Genomic DNA, 13,234 nt, shown 5'->3' with positions numbered 1-13,234 from the left:
CATTTTGCCCAGTGTCAGTTAATATCACCTTAACATCACAGATACCAGTGATTACCACAACACTTTCCAGTTGATATCTGCTCCATATTAATTAACTAATTGACATCCAGTAGCTCTTATAAAGCTGAAAAGATAAGCAAGAACCAAAGATCAAAAACACTCCCCTCCCTAAAATGAGTCACGCTATCCCCTCTACTTATCCCAAACGCTGTGGAGAGTAGGCTCCAATTTTTAAAGCAATGGCTAGAAAACACATGTTCAACCCATCTATGGGCTGGATCAAGCAGGTCATTCCTCCAAACTACACTGGAACAGTGAGCTCAGCTGCCAGCAAGCTCTGCCATGGAATCCTTTCATTGGACTCTAGTGGCTCCTACAGCTTTTAGAAATCTCGCAAGGTTGTAGCCTAGTTCCATTCCCAATGCTCTATTACTAGGAGTTGGGAAAAGTATACATAACAGGAACAGAAAACCAACAGCACTATGTGTTCACAGCCTGGGAGAGAAGATAAAGGCTTCAGACATCACCTCCACCCCCACTCCTCAGCTATTTTTTCCCTTGATTACCACTAAGAAAGAGTGCTCCATTTGGGTAGCTAATGCCTTTTGTATGTACACTCAGTTCTAGTTGTTGTTATTGCTCAGTCATTTATTTGGTCATGTCTGACTCTTCATGACCACGGACAGGTCCTTCGATCCTCCACTACCTCCCAAAGTCAGTCCAAGCTCATGTTTCTTGCTTCCATGACACTATCATATCCATTTCATCTTCTGCTGTCCCCTTTTTCTTTTGCCTTCAATTTTTCCCAGCATCAGGATCTTTTCCAATGAATCCAGTCTTCTCTTTACGTGGACAAAGTATTTACGCTTCAGTTTCAGTATTTGACTTTTCAATGAACAGTTCTAGTTCAGTAGCCAATTAAAAGGTTTTTAATTTTTTTTTTAATTTTTAGGCAATTGGGGTTGAGTGAGTTATCCAGGGTCACACAGCTAGTAAGTGTCAAGTGTTTGGTCTGAAGCTGGACTTGAACTCAGGTCTTCCTGATTTCAGGGCCAGTGCTCTATCCACTGCGCCACCCAACCTAAAAGGTTTTTCATTATCATGCAGTAAGTAGGCAAGAAACAGTTGTAGAATATCTACATATATGCTGCCATAGAGAGCCAAGCTCATCTATTTCACAATATAATGCATTTCTAGAAGCAGGATCACAAAACGTCCATGTGAGTCCCCTGTGCTTATTGCTAGGATTGGGCCCTCACTGAACAGTTACTTGTTATGCACATACATTCTCTTTTTTATTTATTTCTTATATATCTGTTTATGTTCTTATCTTCTTCAGTAAAGGATGCAAATTAAGTACAAGAGAAAGTCAGTATTATTTAACAGATCTATATGTATAACCTGTGGTCTGGAAAATCTGGGTTCAACTCCTGCATATTGGCTATGTAAAAATAGGTTCACTACTTAACTTTTTCAGTGCCCCAGAATACTGTTTAAAAATACAAATAAGAGGCCAAGTACTAATACATATTGTAGGGGGAGATTTCTACAATTCCCTATCCTAATAAAATCATAAGTCTAAACAAAAAAGAAAAAAGAAAACAATTGAAAATTTAAAAATTGAACTACTAAGCAAAACAAAATGCTGTGTTTTTAAAAGACTATGTATATGCCATATGTAGATAGCAACATTACTAATATTGATGCAAAAATATTAAATAATATCCTTGCAAAGAAATTATAGGAATACACCAAAAAATTATTCATCATGGTCATGTAAAATTTATATCAGGAACACATGATTGATTCAACCTTAGAAAAACAATTTAAAACCTAGCAGCATCAAAATAAATACATAAACAGTATCAAGAAAAATACACAAATCAATAGATGTAGAAAAGGTCTTTAATAAAGTGTAGCACATATTCTATATTAAAAACATGGAACTGCATAGGGGTGAAAGAACCTATCCCTGATATTGTCAAAAACATTTATCTAAAACCGAGATAACATTTGTAATGGAGAAACACTGGAAGCTTTCCCCAATAAGAGGTATAAATCAAGCAAACCCACTATCATTATAATGATTTGATATATTTAACTACCAAGTGGCACTACTGCCCCTAATTTGATCCTATTCACCTTTAGATCTAGGTACTGGCAGTTGGAAAAAAGATGACCAGGGTGTATTCTTATAAATATATTCACTAAGGCCTTTTTATTTTACCTGTTTTAGGGCTGGCTATAATAGTAGACTACTTGAGTCTGCAGTCACTGACCCAATAAAGGATAGTTTGTCAACAAGTCAGGGGTTCCAAAAATGAGTGGAAAAATTTCCCCAGGGCATAAGACTGGAAGTTCATGGATCCAAAGGGTTCAGTGCCAGGGCAGATGGCTAGATCTATCAACCACTCTGCAAGTCCTGGCTCTTCTACAAGACTAGACCATTTGCATCTAATGTTATCCTTCCTTACACTGCTTCTGTGCTTCAGGGCATAATGCATATGAGCAACTGGAAAACTAGTGTTGCTGCATTCCAAAACTGTTTGGTAAGTTCTAAATTTTCCTTTAATAACCCCACGAAATTGTTGTACCTGCCTCATCTGACAGGTACATAATGTTGGGAAACCCATCAAGACCAAGATGGCAGCAAATATAATGAGTCCTTTTGTTAACATACAGGTTGATTTTATTCACATGACCAAATGCTATAATTATAATGATGTTCTTGTTAGGGTAGATATGCTTTCAGAATGGGTTCAAGTTTAACCTACTACTAAAGAAAATTCCAAAGCAATCACAAAAAAAAAAAAACCTGCAGAATTTGCAACCACATTCCATCAATCATCAAAACTTCTACTAAAGTCAAAAGTCTTCAATCATGTATCCCACTGCAAAATAACTTTTGTTTCAATGTGTTTTGAAGGAAAAGGGCAGGGAAACTGTGATACCAATATCTCCTCTTCCCAAAGAGGGTTTGCTTCCAGGGCAAAGAGCTGGTGCCTCATGGTACTATCTGCTGCTGCCAAAATAAAAAAAAATAAGGTAAATCAATCACTTGTGGTTAGTTCAGATGGATAATTTGCTGGAGGATACTGGCAAAGACTTAACCTGACGTTATGTACCTTTGCCTAGCCCTCCCTACCTCTATGGTCACAAATATATTCTTGAAGAAGCAATCTGATAGGTAGGTTTACATACGGGTATATATCAAATGTTCATAATGATTGCTATACAACTGTTACCACAGACAGCCATACTGTTCATTATAAAGTTCCTGGTACTAGTGATCAGAGTGGGATGGGACCCTTATTGCTATATTATTACAGAATCAAAACTGGAAAAGAGGAAAATGGATTGTTGTAAATGCTATGCCAGGAGTTACAAAAAAATGATCCTTTCATTAATAATTTGTTGCTTCCAGATACTCTCATTTTTCCAAGAGGACAGCTATCTAAGTAGCACAACTTAGATCCCTGAGTAGCAAGTGGGTGTCCTTACTGCTTAGGAGAGGTAAGCAAAATTTAAGTTGTAAGAACAAGAAAACCAAGTACAAAATGAGATTCTAGAATTAACAGATTATGTTTGAGATTCATTTGGGCTCAGCACAGAGTGGAAGGGGAAGTAGAGGTGGAATATGGAAGCATATCCATTTGGACCTCTTTTCGTTTTAAGAAATATTAAGGGGGAAAATGCTATGACAGTATCCTAGTCTAAAATCTTTGGACTCCAAAGGCATATTCTGTTTGTGTATAGCTATTTGCCTGTTGTCTCCGTCATTAGAAAATGAGCTCCTGGAGGGCAAGAAATGTTTTTGCATTTCTTTGTATCTCTAGTGCTTAGCACAGTGCTTGGTACATGGTAAGTGATTAATCAATGCTTGTTTACTTGGCTTGACCCAAGGTTGCTGCTCAGTGACTTATTCAGGGGGGAAAAAAAACACAAAAAAGACAGCCAGGCCTAATCGCCAGCTCACCTAGCAGGGTCCCCCTATTCTAGCTGCCAAATGAAAAGAGTTGCCATCATGCTGGGATTGGAAAGGGCCAACCTATCTCCTACCATCTTTGGAAGACTCAGAGTACCACGATGCCCTCTGGAGTTTGGAGAGGACAAACAGAAGCTCTCTTTCCTCTTAACCGGTACTGCTCCCCACCCCCTACCACAGTCACAGGATTGTAGAGCGTCAAGGAAGCTCTAAGGATTTGCTATACCAAAGGAACAAATCCTTTCAGGGCTGAGTGGCCAGGAGCAGAGGCACAGATGCTGAACCACCATGTACCTAGAGGTTTTCAAGGGAGTTCTGGGTGAACACTGCTTGAGATGGCTCCTATTGGCCAATTTAAAATTTCCTCACTCGTTCAATCTCTCCACGTCCAGAATTTTCACTGGGGGCCAGCCTGCATCTGGCCTAAGACAAGTAGAGATATTTCAATTATTAGAGGATCTTTGAGATCCTTAAGACCCTATGACTTCTCATGGTACCACATGAAATCACAGTTTAAGAAACCCAAACTATAGTCCCAAACTTTCATCTTGAGTTTAAAAAAGGTGATAGACTTGGAGTTAGAGGATTTTAGGTTCAAACCCAAGCCCTGCTACTTAGGGCAAATCATTTGTCAAATGAGTGACCATTTAGCAGATGATCTCCAAGATCTGCCTTCTAGCCCTAAGTTATGTGATCCCAAAGAAATGAAATCCTACTATCTAAAGTGCATGGGTATTGCCTTGGCTGTACAGATCATTGGAATTCCAGAATTTAAAGGACTTATTTGGACCTAGGAATGTTCACACTGCTCCCTCTGCTGGCTTAGCAACTATAGTCAAATTTGAACTTAACCTACTACTCTCAATATTTTCATAGTCATAGAGTTGTAAGAAACCCTAGAGACACAGTTGGATTCATTTATTTAGTTTTCAAATAACCAAGGGAAGGAAATGAGGGATTGCTTTCAAAGAGACAAAGCAACCCTTTCATGAATGGTTTACACACTCTTTGGAGAACCATCTCTTAAAGGTGTTATGTATATTTTAATTAAATTCTGTTCATTTAATACTCGGTAGAGCCAAACTATTCACATTTCTTGTCAATTGATTACATTGATCAACAAATAGAAAAAGAAAAAGAAAGAAAAATTACCAGTCTTAAATCTTCTAAGTTCAGAGTTCCCACTTTCTTTTCCCCTGTTTTTCCGTTGTCTATACTTTCTATCATCTTTGCCAAATATCCTTGCCACCTATTCTTCTGCCATAGTCGAACACATGCATATCCACACACTTCTCTGTTGTTCCACTTTCTTGGAAATTTCTATGCAAAAAAAAAAAAGTCTAAGTATCTATAAATGTAAATGAAAGATTACATTAAAAGGTACTTATACTAATCTTAAAAGTACCTATGATAACAATACATATTTCATATTTTGTTATTGTTCATTTGTTTTCAGTCCTGTCTGACTCATTGTGACCCCGTTTGGGGTTTTCTTCACAAAGAAACTGGAGTAGTTTGCCATTTCCTTCTCCAGCTCATTTTACAGATGAGGAAACTGAGGCAAACAGGGTGAAGTAACTTATCCAGGTTCACACAGCTAGTAAGTATCTATGGTCAGACTTGAACTTACAAGAGAGTCTTCCTGGGGCAGCTAGGTGGCGCAGTGGATGGAGCACTGGCCCTGGATTCAGGAGGACCTGAGTTCAAATCCGGCCTCAGACACATAACACTTACTAGCTGTGTGACCCTGGGCAAGTCACTTAACCCCATTGCCTAGCAAAAAAAAAAAAAAAGAAGAGAGAGTCTTCCTGACTCTCATGCCTACATTCTATCCACTGTGCCACCTAGCTGCCCCTCATATTGCATATAGGAAAGCCTTTATTTCACCCTACAAACAATGCAAAACAAAAAAGAACCCCTAGGGAAAGGCACTGCACCTATGTCTCATTTTTACTGGACCTCCTAGTAAGTTCTCTCTACCACTGAAGGTCAATAGTTCTGCAATTTATAATCTTAGTGAGTTGCCCAGAGTAAAGATGTCAAAGATGGGTGAGTAGACCACATCCTGCCCACAACACTTCTGAGTGCCACTAAAATCAGATAAAAAAAATATATAGTCAATAAATATTTAGCAAAATAAATAAATATACAATAAAACATAGATAGTGTTACATTTTAAAACTAAGTTAATATGCAACCAGCAGACATTCCTATGTATATCTGATTTCCGTTGTAGTTTGACATTTCTGGCCTGGAGCATTAAAAAGCAAAAGACTTGCCTAGTGTCCCAAACCAGTGTACATTAGAGATAAGATGTGAATCCAGATCTTCCTGGCTTAGAAGCCAACTTTCTAGATACTACACCATGCTACATCGCAGGAACCCATAAACAATAAAAACAAACTTTCCTCTCCACCACCACTACCACCACCCCCCAGGCCCTATATCATCCTACAGGAACAATGTGCACTCTATGTTTGATATGCATTTGTCGATGCCAGAAAACCAACCTGTAGCAAAAAACGTATGGGCCTTCCATGTGTAAAGAGGCTCATATGTATAGGGAAATCTGTCATTGCGTGTGGTTTAAAGGGAGGCAGAATAGACATCTCTACCCTTTTCTCTACCCACCCTTCTCCAAAGGAGATTTTTATTTCTGTCAGGAAAGGAAGCAGGAGGTTGGGGCTAGAGGCCACCACTCTGCTCTCCTCAGAGAGAAGGGGCACAGAGCTAGAAGTATATCTATGTGCTTTCTTAAATATTGTTCACCTAGGGGATATGACTGAGTTCAAGCTAACTTTTTACCACTTTGTCATTTTGGAGGGAAGGGGGACCCCAAGTTCTATATCCAAGGCTTGACCCTTTTCCCACTAATGCCAGTTCCACAATGAACATACATAGAGAATAGCAAAGAGCCCATTTGTCTGAATTGTAGCAAAACAGAAATCAGAGATGGTATACATAGGATAATGTAAACCAGGAAATACAGAGTGAAACAGCTCTCAAGATAATTCAGCTCAACCAAGAAAGAGTTCTCACCCAAGGAAACTCCCTGACGTTGCTAGAGGAGCAAGCTGGGAATTGGGACGTGATGAAGACTGCCTATTCCTCTCATGTACTCCCAGGCTTTTCCTTCATCAACAAGAAGCTGGAAGCCAGAAGTGCCTGAATCTACTTCAGGACAGCTGAGAACCAAAGCTCTCACCTTCCCCCAGCTCTGTCTTGCCTCTCACATAGGGCAGGGCCTTCATCTCTACCAGTAAGGAAAGAGTCTCATACCAATGGGTTTGGGATAGGTGTGGCAAACCGTTTACCTTCTAGTGAGCCCTCTCCCAGCTCCTTTACCAGCACATTACTGGGTAATCCTTCAGAATTACAGTATTACCCTCAGGGTTGGGGGCTTCTCCAAAAAGAATATTTTGACCTTTAGGTTGCTACCTTTACTGTCCAGGTAATTCATGGTAGTACTAGAAACCAAGATAAATATTTGCTCCTCCACATCATGTCTGTCCTTGCTACTAGTACCTCTAGCTCCATAGCTTTGCTTCTCTCCAGGATGCTGGGTCTAGGAACTCTCACCACTTCTCTAGATAGCTGAGCCCAGGAGTTCTCCCTGATCATTCATTGCCTCCATCTACACCATGTCTCAAACCAAATGGTTCCCTCATTCCCTGGGTCCTCTCTGTAAACTGCTGAGAGATTCAACCCCTGCCTCTCCATGGATACCATCCTGGGGCTTGTTTGGCTAGGGTTAGGGTTGGAAAAAGAAGAGAGGCCTGACATATGACCATATTCACCTATTTATTTCTCTGTCTAGTCCTTTTTGAAATCTCTATAGTTTGCTCCCCTTTTTAAAAATGAATCCTCAAGTTGCAGTTCAGATCTATGATGTCCAGACTTAAGCAAATCTGACACCAAGGCATAATCACTGATCTTCAGTGAGGCATGAATGAGTCAATAAATTCTCATCCCAAGGATATACTCCACTTCCATCAAGTTAGTGTGACCAAAATCCCAAATAAAGTGATGGGGAACTTACACAGATATCAAAGTTAGAAATTAAAGGCCTCAGCCTTTACTCTCATCAAGATGATCAGTCTCCTGGTCTCCTCCACAAAATAATGATATCACCAGCTGTAATGCCATCAGTAAATCTTTCAGTTTCCAATCTTCTTCATCCATTTATTTGCATTGATCACTGAACAAAGAGTATTTAAATCAAAATGAGGAGGGAGGAAGGGTAAAGCAGACTGGTAGGAATGGTTTTTACATTTTTAATACAGTTTTATTATACTTTAGAATGTAAAACCCATTCATAGCTGTAGGGCCATTTTTAGAACACAAACAGTTTAATTAAGCTGTCAAGTCAACAAGCATTTATTAAGTACCTACCATGTGCCAAGAACTGTGCTAATAATCACTGAGGATACAAAAAAAAAAGTCCCTGCTCTCAAGGAGTTCACAGTCTAAAGACACCATGTAAAAAATACTTGCAAACAAGATATATACAGGATAAATTGGATATTTCAACAGAGGGAAGGCACAGGCATTAAGGAAGATTGAGAAAGTTTCTTGTAGATGATGAATTTTAGCTGGGATTTGATGGGAACCAGGGAAGCCAAGAGATGAAGATGAAGAGGGAGAGCATTCCAGGAGCAGCCAGCAAAAACAGGGAGTCAGGAGTGTCTTGTGTGAGGAACAATAAGAAGGCCAACGTCACTGAATTACAGAGTACATGGATGGAAATGAGGTATAAGAAGTCTGGAAAGGTAGGGTGACAACAACTATCTGAGAGTTCAGTGAGTAGGTACTGCTGCCATTAACCAATCAAAATGCTGAGATAGGAAACAATTATACTCAGAGCACAGGCTGCATTGAACACTTATCAATCTGTCAGTGAGCCCAGTGATATCAGTTTTGGTAACCTTATATAAAAGGTGAATATATAAGCAGGATAGGTACAATGGAATTTCACAGAGAGCAAAAGGGGAAGATGAGGATTTATACATCAGGAAGCAAGCAATAGGAGTGAAAGATAAGGATAGAGGTAACTGGAAGGTCAAGGAACTTCAGACAGTGTCAGGAAGTTCAGGGTAGAGTCTGAGTTCAAATGTGACCTCAGACACTTACTGGCTATGTGACCCTGAGCAAGTCACTTCATCCTGTTTGCCTCAGTTTCCCCATATGTAAAATAAGCTAGAGAAGGAAATGGCAAACCATTCCAGCATCTTTGCCAAGAAAACCTCAAATGGGGTCATGAAGAGTTGGACACAACTGAACAACAATAGTAAATAAGAACTGACTATTTCTATTACTTGTTGATCTTTTTTAAGTATCTGACTGTAGAACATAATCCAACCTTAAAGGTTCTCCTCCAACAAGGAAGCAGAAGCAAGAACAAACAATAATTAGATTGACAATTTGAGTGTTGTGCTGTTATTCATTATATATTGAAAGAGGGTCTGTAGCACATTGGATGACTCATTTGTGGGAAATTTAGAGAAAGCCATAAAAAATAATCATAAAGGTTGAGATAGCATATATGAGATGAAGAAATATCTGTGATGATATAATAAGAATGACAATGAGAGCTACAATCACATGACCAGCAAGATGGTGGAGTAGTCATTTTCCATAAACTTACTCAGCCTAAAAATGTCAGAACAAGGAATTATGTGCCAAATATATAGTAACTAAAGTTGAAGCCACAAAACAAGAAGACAGGAACACTGGATAAGGTAAAAACTCCAAGATATACCATGACACAACTGTAGTACTTAGAGCTTTATTTTAACACCCCATACCTATGCCCATCATATGTCGGGAAAAGCCAGCACAAGCAACTCTAGAGGTCTGTGCTTTAGGGTCCTTGTGGGTAGGGGAAGGGTGTTGCCTAATTTTCTGCCCACCACCAAGATGACAGGTATTATCATCTCCATTTTACAATACCCATTTTATAGATGAGGAAACAGGCTAAGAGAGGTTGTATCTTCCTTGTGATCACACAGCTCTTAAGTGTCAGATAAAAGATAAAAAAATGAGCACTGGCATATTGATACATTACTTTTTAGTACTTCACTTCATGATTTAACCTCTAATCTAGACTGTAAACTCCATTAGGTCAAAGATGATGTGTTATACTTGGTTCTTTGCTTTCACACAACATCTAGGCTGGGCCCTTAGGGGTAATCAGTAAGAACTTAATTGATTGGTTGCTTAGTTAATCTGTAGTTGTCACTCAATGGAGCAGGGAATTACATGACATAGCAACTTCTACTGACCAGGCTGGAGTAGAAAATAGGAATAGATCATGCTACAAATAGTAGTATTCTTTCTTCTCATTGGCTTTGTGCAAACTTGGCTTCTCACTTCGCCACTCAATTAAATCTGCTTTCTCCAAAGTTACGATGATATCTTAGTTGACAACTCTCTGATCTTTTCTCAATCTTGATCCTTCTTGACATCTCAGTAGTCTTTAACACTGACACCTTCTTTACCTTGATACTCTCTTCTCCCTTGGTTTTCATGACACTGCTCTCCCTTGGTTCTCCTCTTACCTATGTGATCACTGTTTCTCAGTCTGCTTTTCTGGATCTTCTTTTCTGCTCATAGTGGATGTCCTGGACCTTCTTTTCTTCTCCTTCTATACAATTTCACTTAATGATCTCATCAGCTCCCATTGATTCAATTATCATCTTCATGATGATGATGATTGTGAAATCTACTTATCCAACAAAAACTCTCTCATGACCTCCAGTTTCACATTCCCAAACGTCTATTGTATATCTTGAACTGGAGGTCCATAGACACTCAAACCGTCCAAAACTAAATTCATTATCTTTCTCCCCATAGCCTCCCCTCTTCCTAACTTCCCCGTTACTCTTGAGGGCACCTCCCATCCAGGCACCCAGGTCTGCAACATTGGAATCATCATTTTTTCAACACTCATATTCAATCAGCTGTCAAGTCCTAATTGATTCTACCTTCATAACAGTATCATATGCTAATATATGATGGATCTGTGATTTCTTCACCATAGTAAACAGTTATTGTGGAATATTCCTCTACCAACACTGATCATACAGTACTACTATAAGATACTGTCATTTTTTTTTTTGGTACCAGACCCATGACTACATTGGTATAGGGAACATCCATTGAGGAAACATCTACCACCAATGTTGTTTTTGTTCAGTCGTTTCAGTCATATCTGACTCTTCATGACCCCATTTGGTGTTTTCTTGGCAGAGATACTGAATTGGTTTGCCATTTCCATCTCCAGTTCATTTTACAGCTGAGGAAACTGAGGCAAACAGGATGAAGTGACTTGCCCTAGGGTCACACAGCTAGTAAGAATCTGAGGCTAGATTTGAACTCAGGAAGATGAGTCTTTCTGTCACTCTATCCACTGTGCCACCTAGCTGTCCTCTACCACCAATGCAGATCAGCAATTGCTCTGCAATTTATGGTCCTAGAGAGTTGCCTGGGGCACTGAGAGATAAGTGAATTGCCCATGGTCACACAGGCAATATGTGACAGAAACAGACTTAAACTCCTTACTCCAAGGTTGGCTTTCTCTCCACTACATCCACTATACCACCTGTTACTCTGTTACTATACTAGGGTCAGTTTGTTAGTTAAGGTTATTATAAATATAAATATATATATACAAATATGTGTACATGTACATATATATACACACATGTATATATAAAGTCAAATGTATAATATATAAGCATAATAATATAATCAATATAAGCATAACAATAAATAATATTAAATATATAATTACATAATGTTACACATGGACCTAATCAAGCAGTAGATTAATAATTTTGTATGTACAAATATTATATAAATATAGATGTATTACTAGGGACAGCTATGTGGCTCAAGGATAAAAACACTGGGCCTAGAGTCAGGAAGACCTGAGTTTAAATCCAACCTCATAATACTGGTCAAGTCACTTAACCTCTGTCTTATACCTCAGTTTCCACAACTCTATAATAACTGAGATCATAACAGCACCTACCTCCTGGGGATTGTTGTAAGGATCAAATAAGATAATGTTTTTAAAGTACATAGTACAATGCCTAACACATAGTAGGTGCGTAAAAATTGCTTGTTCCCTTCCTTTCCTTCTCATTTAGATATGCCATCTCTTTGCCCAAGGATTATTCTCTTTCAACCTTGATTTAATGAGAAGTCTCAACATGCCAGGTCTCTAGATGGATGCACATGGTACAGCTTCATTTCTAGAACAGCAAGTCTCTAGTACACAGGCATTCATAATTACTAGGTTAATCCATCGGCTCCTTCAAATTAATAGGCCAGAGCTCTGAAGTAGGCAAGAATTGCCAGAACACTCCCAAGTGTTTGGAAAGCTCCAGCTGGTTGTTTATTCATTTCCATGAGATTTGATGTACTATTTAACTACCTTACCTCTTCTTGGAATCGAGCCCTTTGGCTGACTCTGCTCTGTGAAAACAACATGTCCCTCTCCTGTCTCAAAAAAGAACATTTTGTCTTTGTTCTATCTCAGCACTTTTTTTTTTAAGAAAAAAAAATATTTATACTGTACTCTGAGTTTTAGGCACAGGTCTGCCAAAAATCATTTTATTTAACATTAATCCATTATCCAACTATTTTCTAGATTAGAGAAAGAGATGTCTAAACCAGCATAGTCTCTCCTACCCTACCATGCCCTTGGACATGTTCTTCTTCTCCAAGATGATTTGAGGTAACATTTATAAGAATCTTGAACAAGGAAAAGATCATAATATGTTAAATACAGCTTTGGGTTTGCATTCCAAAATAAGTTACTACTAAGTTAAGAAACTTGGACATTTCCCTACAGGTTGGATCAAGAGTTTTAGGAAGACCTGGGTTCAAATCCCACCTTGGATATTTACTAGCTGTAAGATCTTGGCCAAGTCAGTCAACTTCTATCTTCTATCTCAGATTCCTCATCTATAAAATGCAGATAATATTAGCACCTATCCAACAGGGCTGTTGTGAAGATCAAATGAGATAACCAGCACCTGACACACAGTAGAGGCTCTTTAAATGCTTATCCCCTTCCCTTCCCACAAATATAATGAATAAAAAAGACAGTCTCTACCCTCAAGGAGCTTACATTCTAATAGCATCTACCTCCCAGAGTTGTAATAAGAATGAAATGAAATATTTGTAAAGTGCTTTGCAAACCTTAAAATGCTAGCTATCTTTTTCAATCTAAGGGACCTTTTC

General features: G+C 38.8%; 1 long non-coding RNA gene across 5 annotated transcripts in view; it reads right to left on the bottom strand.

Moving 5' to 3' along the window:
- Nucleotides 1–1,889: 1,889 nt before the first annotated feature.
- Nucleotides 1,890–13,234, bottom strand: part of LOC110202664 (uncharacterized) — a 48,908-nt gene continuing 37,563 nt past the window's right edge. For 4 of the 5 annotated variants that reach the window (XR_013486080.1, XR_013486078.1, XR_013486079.1 and 1 more), the window contains 2 exons: nucleotides 5,138–5,305; nucleotides 1,890–3,022 (listed from right to left, as the gene is read on the bottom strand). This is a non-coding gene — a long non-coding RNA (uncharacterized LOC110202664). Of the gene's footprint in view, nucleotides 3,023–5,137; nucleotides 5,306–8,024; nucleotides 8,210–13,234 lie in introns of those variants that run through there. The other variant, XR_013486081.1, reaches the window with a different exon arrangement.

Source organism: Phascolarctos cinereus, unplaced genomic scaffold (assembly GCF_003287225.1).
Source record: "Phascolarctos cinereus isolate Bilbo 61053 unplaced genomic scaffold, phaCin_HiC Scaffold_4;HRSCAF=312, whole genome shotgun sequence".
NCBI lineage: Eukaryota > Metazoa > Chordata > Mammalia > Diprotodontia > Phascolarctidae > Phascolarctos > Phascolarctos cinereus.
This window is presented reverse-complemented; position numbering and strand designations above follow the sequence as displayed.